The following is a 13,403-nucleotide window of genomic DNA, read 5'->3' on the forward strand; positions in this document are numbered from 1 at the left end:
ATAAAACCTTAATCATAATACTGGTAAATACTCGCTAATATTTTAGTTAAAGCTTTTCTTATGTGTTTTGGGAGAGGAAGCAGATTGAGTGAGATGCTGACACTATATTGTGTTTTCACTATTGTTATGGTGCCATATTATTGCCTAGTTTATTTGTTCCATCTGTTTCATGCTTGCTTTGCTATGATGCTAGTTTGAAAATGCTGTATCTGTTTGTTTGTATTCATATTAGAGATGAATATAAAGTAAAAACAGTGACATAAGAATGGAGCCTGTGATGGGACTATTGTAAATATAGAGAAGACACAAGTAAACACAAATGCAGCTGGAGGTTATAGGATATGGAGAGGAAATGAATTAAAGGCTATTAGCAGAGGAGAAGGATGTTCTTGTGGCTCAGGCATTAGTCTGGGACTCAAGAGATCTGAGTTTTATTCCTGGCTCTACTACAGGATTCCTTTGTGACCCTGTACTAACCACTTATCTCTCAGTGCCTCAGTTCTTCATCTGGAAAATGGAAGTAGTAGTACTTCCCTACCTTACAGAGATGTTGCGAAGATATATCCATTAAGGTTTGTGAGCTGCTCAGATATTAAAGTGATAAGTGCTGTAGAAAAGCCAATAAAAAATAGATACTGCCTAACCCTTCCTTCGTACAGAGTTTTGCATGGTGAGCATTTGTTGACCAATTTAGTATTAAGAAAAATGCCAGTCTCCTTCCAGGGAAAGAAAACTCAATGACTAATGGTGTTTACAGAATGTTTTAAGTCACAAAATGGCATGAGATACTTCCAATAGCAAGAGAGAAAATGAAAAAAGAAATCCATTTTGCCACCTAGGACAAAGAAGAGAAGATGCAAGAGAAGGATGATAGATGTTCTAACTGGAGATAGTGAAGGTGTGGCTAAAAAACCCATAAATCCTCTCCAGCAGTAGGAAACAGTTTTGAAGGCTTGAGGGTATGAGCTTGATTTTCCACTGCCTTGTACCTAATATAGTGAATTACATCCATGGAAAGTGAGTGTGAAATGATATAAATCAGAATGGTTGTATTTTACCCTCACTTTGCACTGGGGTAAATGACACACAAGGGACAAGACACAGGAGAAACCATCCACATATATTTTTCCAGCATAGTTCAACTCAGTGATGCTAACTGATCTTTTCATAGCTTATTTGTCAACAAAGCTTCAGACAGGATTTATTCAAGTGGGGTAGATTGTTATAGCTGCTGTCACAGAATTACACAGATGTAATCAACATTTCAGAAAACTAACTAATCCTAAATAACTACTATCAGATTCTAAATCGGTGTGTATTTGGAGTCAATTAGAAAAAATCATTTAACTGCTTATTATCTTTGATTAGATATGGGTTTCAGTTTTCATTTAGTATTAAGTGCCTGATTTGAGGCACAAAGGAGGTATCAGAGATAGCAGAGATGTTTAAGAAGTGAAATCTATAGGAGAATAAAAAACAGATTGTTGAGTTTCCTTTCTTTTTTAAATTGATTATCCTTTCACTACGATTATTGGTTCGTGGATGCATATGCTTGCTTAAAGAGAAAAATTAACTTTATTGGTGCAATGACTACCATGCACTTAAATGTCCCATTGTCACACTCCAGTGACATTTCTTAAAAACAGAAAAACATCAGATAATACAAATGTAGCTGACTGGTTTTTCCTTAGAATGAAGACAAACAGTTTCCCCTGAATCATTATTGTGTTCTTTTTCATGGCTCACATGTGGCTGAATGTTATTTCCAGGCTGAGGCTGACAATTTCCTGAAGAAACTTCATGGTTCATTACCTCCTTTTATCATAGCAACAAAATAAATTGCTGTAAAGTCAGCTAATGTGATAGAAAATGTTCAAATTTCAACAAAAAGTCCTGTTTTTCCAAAAGCTTTAAAAATACTTTCAAATCACCTGTCATTCTTTATGTGCACACAGATATTTAGTATTACTTTGTGGTAAGGGAACAAAGACTGCATTTACACTGTAAATGCCACTGTTTTATGGAGCTACTTAGATATATTCTTTATATATCTTTATATATTCTTCAGTATGGAGTATAACTGCTAACTGTTAAGAGGAGAGATAACTAGCTGTGCTTGTTGCTTCTGCGGTCTGCCGCTTTCTGTGTTCCTATAATCAGTGTGCTACTAAGAAATATAATGTACAACAGGAGACGTGGTCGTCAGTCAATATTTGCTCATGTGGAGTGCCTCAGCTCACCTCAGGGGTGTGTGTATATATGAACTGAGGAATGAACTGCCATGTCGTATATTATTGTGATTGTAAAATGGTTAATGTATTTTTAAAACGGAGACTAGGTAAAAGCTGTGTGGTCTGGAGGAATGTGCACAAGGTGGAGAATAAGGTGGTCTTGCGTTCTAATGCTGGCGCTGTTGCTGACTCAATGTATGGCGTTGGCCAGTCACTTCACCCTGTCTGAGTCTTCTCATCTGTAAAATGGTGCTGTCAATCCTCACCAACCTACCTCACAGGTGAGGATCAATTAATGTTGTACAGAGCTGTAAACCTACAAAATGCTTATCAATATTATAGTTTTAATTCCTGTGGCCTGCCTGCTTTTTCCGTGGCTGCCCAAACCTCCCTCTGGTCTCCCTTATCCTCTCACTTAGCCTGCTTTTTCTCCTCTCTGTCTCACATATCTCTACCCAATGGCATTTCTTAAACTACCCCAAGCCATATGTCTACTTTACACATCTCTGCTGCTGCTAACATTGCCACTGAAAACAAGGTGTCTCTGTATGAATGTCAGCAGGGGGAAGGGAGGATGAAGAGAAGAGCATCAGACATGGAAAGGGAGCTTTTTCTGGGTCAATAGCTCCCACACTTAGGGCCAAAGTTTGCCTGACAGGCACTGGCCCCATACTGGAATAAGTGTTGAATTGCACCACCTAAGGGAAAACTCTGGGAGGGACTGGTCCTCAGGGAGCTCCCATGCACACAAAGAGGCTGCACCTATGACATGACTCCTTAGAAGCATGCAGCATATTCCCCCTACCTCCCCTCTCCTTTTGAGTGGTGTTGTGAGGAGGGAGCAGTCGCTGCCCTCCCCTAAGTGCCAAGAATGTGAGTGTGTATGACCTTTGTGAGAAGGTCACAAGACAGGGAAGTTTCTTGCTACCTTTCTTTTCTCCCCCCCTCCCCTCCCCTCCCATCCCCTCCCCCTCCCCTGCACCTATGCAAGTTCTAGGCATAATCTAGCTCCGAATCATTAAGACTTGCCAAAGTCCACCCCCACATGAAGTGGAAGGATCAGCCAATTAGGAAGCAGAAAAACAGCTAAATAATGTTCTGATTCTTTTTAAAAAAATGTTTAAATTAAGAATCATAGAGCCCAATCCTGCATTCTGTTCTGAGACATAGCTCTCAAAGAAGGGAGTTTTGCCCAAGGGAGCAGTGCAGAATAGAGTTCAGATTTGATATGGACTCTATTATGAAATAGCAGTGTTGGGTTACATATTTTGCTGAATGGCCTGGTGATCAGGTTCTCAAAGAAGCTTTACTAAGTGGATGCTTACGTTCACTGGGAAATAATTACATGGGCTCTTTGCAGCCCTTTTCAGCCAATCAGAAGGCAGATTTTATCCAGGGCTAAGCTTGGATTCTGGAGCCTTGTTGGCACAGCTCTTGTGTATTATCACAGCTAACTTAGTCTCAAAGGCACAAAATGAGAACAAGATGGACAAAACCCCCCAAACGCAAGTTTCCATATTAACTAAAACCTAATTTTCTTTTTCCCCCACATGGGATAGGCCATATGAATGCGGCAGTGAAAGCAAGTTAAGTATAACAGAGCCTTCCCTGGTTTTAGCTAGCAGTCCTGCTCTTAAAGGCCATAGTAGAGCACTTGCATAGGAATTAAAGGAATGACATTCTATATGTCAGATGATAAATCAATTGATTGTGTGTAGCTGATTATGGGATGCTGACCTCAATAATGTATGTTTGTGTCGAAAAAGGACACAGGTCTATTGGCCAATCATAACCTCACAGGGTGGGAATCATTTTAAAGCAGAGATTTGCTTCCTAAAAGCGTGCCCTAAGCCAGAAGATAAGTCTTTCAAAGCCTGTATTTACCACATGTAACACATGTTTAACTCTGGGTGATGTGATTTCACTTACAGTTAAAGCTAATACCACAGCTCTGCATTGACAGGCAATGTTTAATAAGTGTGAAACATGGGGCAGATCAAACATTCCAGTCAGAAGAAAGAACCAGGATCTTTCTTTCTTTCTTTCTTTCTTTCTTTCTTTCTTTCTTTCTTTCTTTCTTTCTTTCTTTCTTAACAGAACATGAATAGTAAGTGAAGGAATGTAATCCAAATGCAGACCTGTAGGGTCAGGCATTGAGATGAAAGGAAAAAGCTCAGCATGGAGGCACAAAGCACTAAAAAAGAAAGGCAGAGAGTAAAAGAGGAAGCAAAAAGAGAAAACTTCAGTAGAAAAATCTCAAGCACTGGAATGGCTGATTTCAGCTTCACAGAGTCAGTCGCCCTGAGCATACATTAAACAGGGTTCAGCTGCTCTATGTTCCATCAAATATTTCGTATTAATAATTAACAAGTCGCTGGCTATCGGAGCAAGATTCAAATGGATGGAAGGGGAGTTTGGGTCACCTTTGTTAGGGCTACAAGATTTAATGAGGGAGTATCATTACTGCAGTATTGAGAAATGATGATATGCTAAAGGAGTAGGTGATATACATCTTGCAGGCTTTCCCCCCGCTCTCTTGCAGACTCTTATTTCCTTCTTTTATTCTTCTTGATTCACTGATGCTGTACATACACATACAGGGCTTGATCTTGCCCTCTGATTTCTGTGTTGTGTATCACCTTACATCTCTGGGAAATCAGCGGACACACACAAGCTCAATAGCTGATTTCTCCAGATAAATGCCCATAGATGCTCTGTGTGTGCAATAGAATGCAGTTCTAAATCGCCCAATTTCAAGTCACCTACTTCAATAAGAATGTGCCTAGCACCATCGCCCTCCTTTGCTGAGCACATTCTTATTGAAGTAGGTGACTTGAAATTGTCCCTCATTCCTGTATTGGTGAATGGGCTGTTCACTTAGACCTCCCTGAATGTCTTGCTGCTGCTTTGGACTTTCTTCCCCAGCCCCTACTTGAATGTGAGTGTGAACTAGACAAGCTGCGGCATTTGAACTCTTCCCCTGCATGGATCTCTTACCTGCAAAGTATGGGTAGAACCTCTCTGCCATTACATGCACATCTCTGAATGGCACATGGTACTGGGAAGAAAGCAAATTAATTCTACTTCCTTCTTTCTCTAAAGTGGGGCAGTGCTGTTTGTACAAGCCTAAACTGACACAACAGTGCCCCAAGAACCTCAGCCTCAGAACCACTAAGACAGCAGCCCAAGAAGAGAGTCCTGCATAAAATATATTCAACACGGAGTCAAGGAAGAAATCTGGGAAACCGGAGGCTCGCTGAGATCACTTTGAAATGCTTGTGAAGTCACTGCCATTTGCCCACCTGGTCTGGGATGAAAAGCAAGCCTAAAAGCTGTGCAGAATTATATTTGTAATATCAGGGAGACAGACAGTCAGACAGAGAAACTGTGGGAGCCCAGAAAAATAAGTGGCACATTTAAAAGCACTAATTACAATTTTTTTTCTTGGAGATTTATCCATTGACTGTAATTAAGCTCACTCTATTTTTGCGATCTTGGCAAGTTCTAAGAAAAGAGAGGGAGAGAGAGCTTGCTAGCCAAGCGGATTTTTTCTAAGCTCTCTCAGCCCTAATTAAAATCCTTTGTGTAAGGCCAACTAGCAATCAGATTTCCAATAGATCTGAGTCAAACTGCCTTGGCTACCTCTAAACACACAGTTGCTGGGAGCAAGGCCACAGCCAGTATTTACAGAACCCGGGGGGTGGGAAGGAGGTTTATGCTTTTCCCCCTGCTCTTCTCCTCTTCTTCTACTGCTTTGTTCTGTTCATACTCCTACCAGATGGCTGAGGCAGGCAAGAGAAGAGACTGCCTGAAGCAGGCAGGTGATGAGGGCAGCAGCAGGGACAATGATTGAAGAAATTGGTACAGATCTCTCACTATTGCTGCTGGCTTAGTGCTTTGTTGTTCCACTTTTGCTCTTGCTGCCTCATAAATGCAGTAGACTGTAATACTTCCTGACAGCATTAACACACACCGCTAAGGGCTAGATCCTCACCTGGCGTAAAAATGATGGTTACTCCATTGAAGTCAATAGAGAAATGCCAATTTACACCAGCTGAGGATCTGGCCCTAAGTTTCAGCACATCCAAATTCCACTCTTCCCGTACTGCTTCTCCTATGCATGGGTGGGCATAATGCAATTACCAGTGAGGGGGCCCTGGCCATTTGTTGTAAATCTATTATTCATTCTCCATGCGCAACATGCCCAGCTCTCCTCCCACACAGTGCAATGCTGTTGCTGTACACTAGTGTAAATGAGACTAGAATTGGGTCATATAACTCTACAGAGAACCAAAAGATACACAGCAATCAAGAGGGGTATGGAACAGGGCCATTTGCTGGTCCTTTCCAATCCCCTCTTAAACTCAGAACAGAAAAAGTGCACCCCCTGAAAAGCTGAAGTAGCTCGGTCTTGGATTTTAATCTGTGGCAGTACCAAGGTTTTGTGTGTGTATAGAATTAGTTCTTTAGAAAAAATCTGTCTGGTATTTCATATAATATACTATGCAATCCTGCTGCTGTTCTCATCCAAGTGAATGACAAAATTCCCATCATTCACTGGGAACAAGATTGGGTTCTGTTATTGCTCTGAGGAAACGATAATAACAGAACAATACTCTATAACTCATAAAACAGTTTCTAATTATTGTACAATAAAATACTCTTGTCAGAGATCCAAATTTTGAGAAGTCTCTAATGTTTTTCCAGTTTGGGGTTTGTGAAATGACATAAAAATAAAGTATCTTTCCAATTTTAACACTCGTCCTCCGTGGTCTAAACAACAATGGAATTCATGCCCTTTATTTTAAAAAAACATAACCGGAAAGCCATAGAACAAAAGAAATACCAGAAAATATGATGCACATATTTGTCATAGTTAAGCTTATATATAAAAATACCCCTTGTCTGATTTTTTTTCTAGAGAATTGAAAATTACAAAAAAAAAAAGAAGAAAAGATGTCACTTTATCTTCTCCAATAATCCTCATATTTATCTCTTAATCCTTTTTTTGGAGTTTGACCCAAGAAAAATCAACTCTCTGGATGTACTTATTATATACATTACTGTTAAGGATTTCTTTTGAAAGAAGTGCTTGCATTTGAGAAGACTTTAGCATTAACAAAGTGAAAACAAAATGATATACACTTCTAACAATGGCTTGAAATTCTGCATGGCACAGAGGGACTTCCATTTTGATTCTCATACAAGTTTATGAGAATTTAAGCCCTGTTCCTGGAGCAAGCTTCATGAAGGCAGATGCTTCTGACTGCATGTAGCCCCACTCGGTATGTCTCCACTGCAGAATTAGCCCAGGTGATTAGCACCTGGGTCTGAGCACTTAGATTAGCCTAGCTAAGGTGTGAGCAGCCACACTGTAAAGTCATAATCAATTTACTGCATCTTCACTGGTGCTGCACCCACTAGGACTTCTAGGCGCATATCCCATGGTTCCTTGTGCTGCAGTAAACTGAGCTGGTCTCTGATTCCTTCCCATTGAACTGTAGGAGAACTTGTCTGTCTTTGTGGGCACATGGGGGAATTGTGGGAAGACACTGGAGGACTATCAGCACTCAGGTGATTTACCCTGCGTCCTCACTGCAAAGTGGGCAGGTTACCAGCCCTTGCATGAATGCAGTACCTGATCTCTAGCCTCTAGTCCCAGCAAGACAAGCTAGCCCAGATTTAAACTTGAGTCAGAGGGTTTTGTGTGTGGATGGGAGGTGGGTTAGCAGCAAAACCTGGGTAAAAGACACGCTCTCAGAGTTACCTCTGCAGTCAAGACATATCCATTGATTTCAGTGGAGGTCTGTGCAGATGGAGGAGTCTACCCCATGCAGCTCACTGAAGGATCCAGGCCTTAGTCTGTGTAATAGGAGTCACTGAATACTGGATGCAAGGATGCTGACACCTATCACATGACAGAGCATAAACTTTTTGTAGCCCTATCTCATGTCAGGTGACTGGAGCCATGAACTAAAAATCAGTCAGTTCCCAGCAGTCCAGTGTGTTACAAGTAAACTGAATCTTTGGTTAAAAAAAAAGATCCAATTAATATTATTAAATTTTGTTTCAAAAACCAAACACCTTCAAAACCTCCAATTAGCCTCTTTTCTAAGCGTGTAAATTTTGCCATTCCTGACCTCTAAATGGCCCTACCTGTGACTCTAGGAACATTGTATATGCTACCACTTCATAGCCTGATGTCCTCCCACAATGCTGCTTCTGACTGGCTCTCTACCGAAGCAGTTAGTGTTGCAATATTGATCAGCCGCAGATTAGGCAGCGTGAGATGGACACTGCAGCTAGGCTCAGGGGAAGGGGCTCATTTGTAAATGAAATAATTTTTATCTTAGCTGAGGTGGGAGAAGGAAGAAATGAAGCAGAGCGACAAGAATAGGGGGATCCATGAATAGACAGTGAAGTGAGGGGGAAAGAGAAGAGCCCCTTTCTCCAGCAAAGCCCTCCTAGTCCAGAAGCCAGGGAACTGTTCCTTTATGGGCCCAGCAGGAGAACTGCTCATAAGGGACCGTTTGTTGGGAGTGTCTCCATTCATAAATTGGCTGCTGAGACAGAGATGGAAGAGGATGCTGGGAGTGAAGAGAAATTAGTAAAGAGGGACGGTGAAATTGTTGACCAATTAGACTAGATCCTCCAAGATATCTCGTAACACTTGTGAGGAGCTGAGCGCACGTGCCCAACTCTTGTTCCTGAGTGTCAGGCTAGGAAAATTATTTGCAGTGTCTTTTTGGTGGTAAATACCAACACAATAAAGCCTACAGCCTACCACTGGGGACATCTGTACTTTTTGACATCTTATGGTCAGAACAATGGCACTGTCATCTCTTGCTGTTTTTGCCATGTGTTTCTGTTTGATTTGCCACCACAGGCGAGTCGTGCTTAAGACATAGAGAGTGTTGGCTGCAAGTAACTGTTATAGCTCTGCAATCCTTGGCAGAGTGGCCCGGCAAGAAGTTAGAGCAGCATGGGACCTACTCTAATTTATGCCACAGGTATAAATATGATGGCTGTCATCTTGGCCAACAACACTCAAGCTTCAGAGCTACAAGTATGAGCTGCTAAGTTTGAGCTAAAGAGCCAAGGTTTCCTAGCTGGGGCTGTAACAGACTCATATCCTCTGTAGATCCGGCACAGAGGGGAACATGTAACTGTCAGGTCCAGTGGAGGTTCAGACATAGTGGAGCTCTGCTCTACCACTCTCTCTTGTTTCTGCTCCAACCCCAAATGTTCCTGACATGCCCACCCTGGCTCCCCCACCTTTTATGCCAGGCCTTTTATGCCAGGCAGTGAGAGTGGCTGGTGAAGTGGGTGATGGAAAGCTCTCCTACATAAGGTCAATTCTCCACCTATTCCCCCCAGCTATTTCCAGTCGCTATATCACACAAAGCAACCTTAAATAGACCAGCGAGGCACACCCCGTGTTTCTAAATTGGCTTTGATAACGTAAAATCATCAAGCAAATATACCGTTTGTCATTAAGAAAACGCCGCTCTCCTTTCATTTGAATGACTTTTGAAAAAGCAGCAAAACCGGTCTCTGCTTTGAGTTTGAAAGTGGTTTTCCTGATGTGCATCTCGGATGGATGCATGGGAAGTGAATCTGCAAAGGAATGTATTTTGAAGTAACTTTATTGCAGCTAATTTGCAAGGAGCACAATTTCTGCTGTAGTACTGCAGCTGGTTTAGATGCACCTCTTGATGGCTGTTTAAAATCATGGAATGCTGTTCCCCACCCCCTCAAATGGGAATTTTGACTTTTGTTGTCTCTACTGGGGCAGAGTGAAGATCACAGTGGCTTTCTGAGCATTAGTCTGGGGCTTGTTGTGGAAAGGACAACCTTTGCATTAACATGATTTTTTTTTTACACTGACGTTCTTCAAAGGTAAAATACATTTATAGCACTGACATATGCCTGCAGCCTTAACTTCATCTAAACATTTTTTGCTTGAGAATCTACTTATTTTTGTAAAGGTTCCAAGTTCCACTGGAGAGGAGCCCTTTTTGTGCAAACTCCATCAGACTAGAATACTAAGGTCTGTAGGGCAGGATGTCCCTTGGACTACTGGGCATGAAGTCTCTTGCTAATCAGAGACTTCACCCGTGAAAATCCTGATACTGCAGTGCTAAAGGTCTTCAAAAAAGGTGTCCCAGTGCTGTGAAACTCTGTAGCTCCTCAGAATCAGGACTCCCATCATGCACAGCCCAAGAGATACAGAGTAAAGTGATTCCTCTTCTGCTGACTTGCTAGTGACCCTAAGACTGGAGCTTTCCTCCTATGGGTCAGCTGTGTTCAAATACCACACATTAATGCACACACCTTATTCAAGTAATTTCTCTGCTCAGACTGTAAATTTATATTACGGTACATTATATGAGATGGCTTGAAAGAATCAAAGTATAAATTAATCCTCCCACACCCTGCCTCTCTGTTCTCTTCCTTCCTTTAAGAAAAGGATCATGCTGTACGTAGTGGCCTAGGATGCCTGCGGAAAGCAAGTCCCTCATAAATAGAAAATGAAACAGAAATGCCATAATCACATAGGAGAGAGATTTGGAGGACGTTAATAAAATTCTTCAGACGGTCGCTTGAGAACACTCATGACGATTTAATCCTTTGGCCTCAAAGGGCTCCTGAAACATTACATATTCAAAAGTGGGAAAAAGTTCTCCCTGCTCTAGTACATTCTAAACCCATAACTTTTTAGAAATACATTTCCTCAGACAGCAGCCATATGAAGCACTTCTAATAGTGAAGCACAGTCAGGTTTTGGTGTGGTTTGTGTTGATACCAACCAGCGCTTTTGTGGTTGTTAATGTTGCCTTTCCAAAGGCTATTAGAGAATCTCTTTGGCAATGCTGGGATGTAGATGCTGACATCCAAAGTTTTCTCTGAAGGACCCTTCCTGAACTGCTTGGTGACATGGCAAATGCTGCAAATTTGGTGGTTTTGCAATGTGTTGTGTGGTCAAGCTGTATTTTGCCCTGAGTTACCACCTGATCCGCTGAGCAAAGACTTGCTGTCTGAAAAATTACTCTCTAGCCCTGAGCTCACTGCTTTCCCAAGAACAGCCCATGCTGAGTTCAAGGCAAGAGAGCTTAATGAAACAGAATGCCATTCCAGTCCCTGAAGTTGCCAAGATCCCGAAATGAGAATGGTGGGAAGGTTCAACTTTACTGTCCTGGGTGCTCCAAGGGCGGGGCGGGGGGAACCCACAGAGTGAATGGAATAAACTAAAATATCTGAATAAATAAAGAGACTCTGAAGTGCAAGAAGCAAGCACATACTGGTCAAGGAATTAGATTACTCAAGGTGGTGACTCATCCAATAACTATTCAACATTTGTGGTTAAAAGAGAAGCCCTTGCCAGAGAATGACTAAAATTTATTGGCAGAGGCTTTAAAGGAATCATGACTGGGCCTAAACTAGTGTGTATGCAAGAGAATTATTTTTCTGCCTCTTTTACTGAAGAAAGGCTGAGGGTGAAAAACCCCCACTGCCTCCCTGTTTATGTAGATTATTACAGCGTTCTGCTAGCCTCAAGGGGCATTTCCAATCACCGTGCTGAATGGGGCCAGGTTCAGACTTATATTTCCTTGTTCAGGCTCGGCTGTGTGATTGTGTGTTTTAAAGGTTAGAGCTGGCAGTGTACAGCTAGCTGCGGGGCATTCATTCTGGACTCATTGTATGGTATAGAGGAGGAAGAACAAATTCCAGTATCTTGCAGTTTTGCTGCAGAAACAGAAACAGGACAGACTTTTTTCAGTCTAGGCAGACTTTTGCTTGGAGAGCTGTGTAACTACTGGAGGCTATTATTCTGCACAGTGTAGAGTTCCCCCACCTCCACTCCTCTGACAGTGGAGATCACTCAGCACCTGACAGGATTAGTCCCATAGTTATTGCAAGTCGCCTTTTTAAAAGGTAGCCTTAAATACATACTAAGCTGCCTTCATTGTTCCCCAAATGGGGTGTCACTAATATGCCACAGAAAGGACATTGTGCCATCAATGGGAAAATACTGAGCTTATTTTATGTTCCCACTGCCCACCAAAAGTAGTTTTCATGTGACTCATTTTCTTTGATTCATTTTGAGGTCCCCAATGCTTACGTCCTGAATCCAGTAGCTAACAAACTGTATTCATTGTCCTTACCAAAGGCCAGTGGGAAGCAGGGTTTTTTTTAAAATTTATTTGAGCATATTTGGTTGCTTTTATTTGATGGACTTTTCTGGTTGTAGGGAACTATGCAACAAGGCAATAGCCTGGCATACACAGACACTTCATTCCCTCCAGCAAGGTTAAAACGGAGCCCTGGCATCATTTAGAGAAACCTTCCCACACCTGCTTTTCATTTCCTCTTGCTATTTCTGGTAATAAAAATTGGACCCATTGCTATAAATTTGGGCGTAAGAAGTCTTCTACACATTTTTTTTCTTAAAAGAATGCTTGTGATTAAATGAATGTCTCAGACTATAAAAAACAAAACCAGAGAATTTCTGGAAGACGTAAAAGAAAAGAAAGGCCTGGCCTTCTTTTTTATTTTTACTGCTTATCCAGCTGGAAGTCTCAAGTTCCACTGAATCCTTCTTAACTGTCTGCTGTTTTTTTCATAAAAAATTCTCTTTACATTGTCATGTGCTGGAGTTGCCCTTCATTAGGGACTCAAATGGAAAACAGAATAATATTATCTTGTTTTGAAGCAAAAGTCAAGCTTTCTGTTGGAATATATCACTTTTTGGCACCTTATTTCTCTGTTTTCAAGCCTTTCCTCATTTGAGCCGTGTGTTCTCAGTCATTTTGAAGCTTCTTCCTGATGTTCATGGAGGGTAGGTTCATCAATAGCTATTAGCCAGTATGGTCAGGGATGCCACCCTATGCTCTGGGTGTCCCTAAACCTCTGACTGCCAGAAGCTGGGACTGGACATGCCAATCTGACTCATGGGGAAAATTCCTTTCCAATGCCAAACAGATATTTTCTATCTCATCATTATTCTTTATTATAGCTGCTTTTCCCTTCTTCTAGTCACAGAGGATCCAAGAGGATCACTTGAAAGAAATATGCAGTTGTTAACTGGTATAAAGAAATGTAATAGCTAAAACATTTTACTTTGATAGTATCAAATTGTGCTGATTTATCCACAATCCAGGTTTCTTGCAA

Source organism: Eretmochelys imbricata, chromosome 3, assembly GCF_965152235.1.
Source record: "Eretmochelys imbricata isolate rEreImb1 chromosome 3, rEreImb1.hap1, whole genome shotgun sequence".
Lineage (NCBI taxonomy): Eukaryota > Metazoa > Chordata > Testudines > Cheloniidae > Eretmochelys > Eretmochelys imbricata.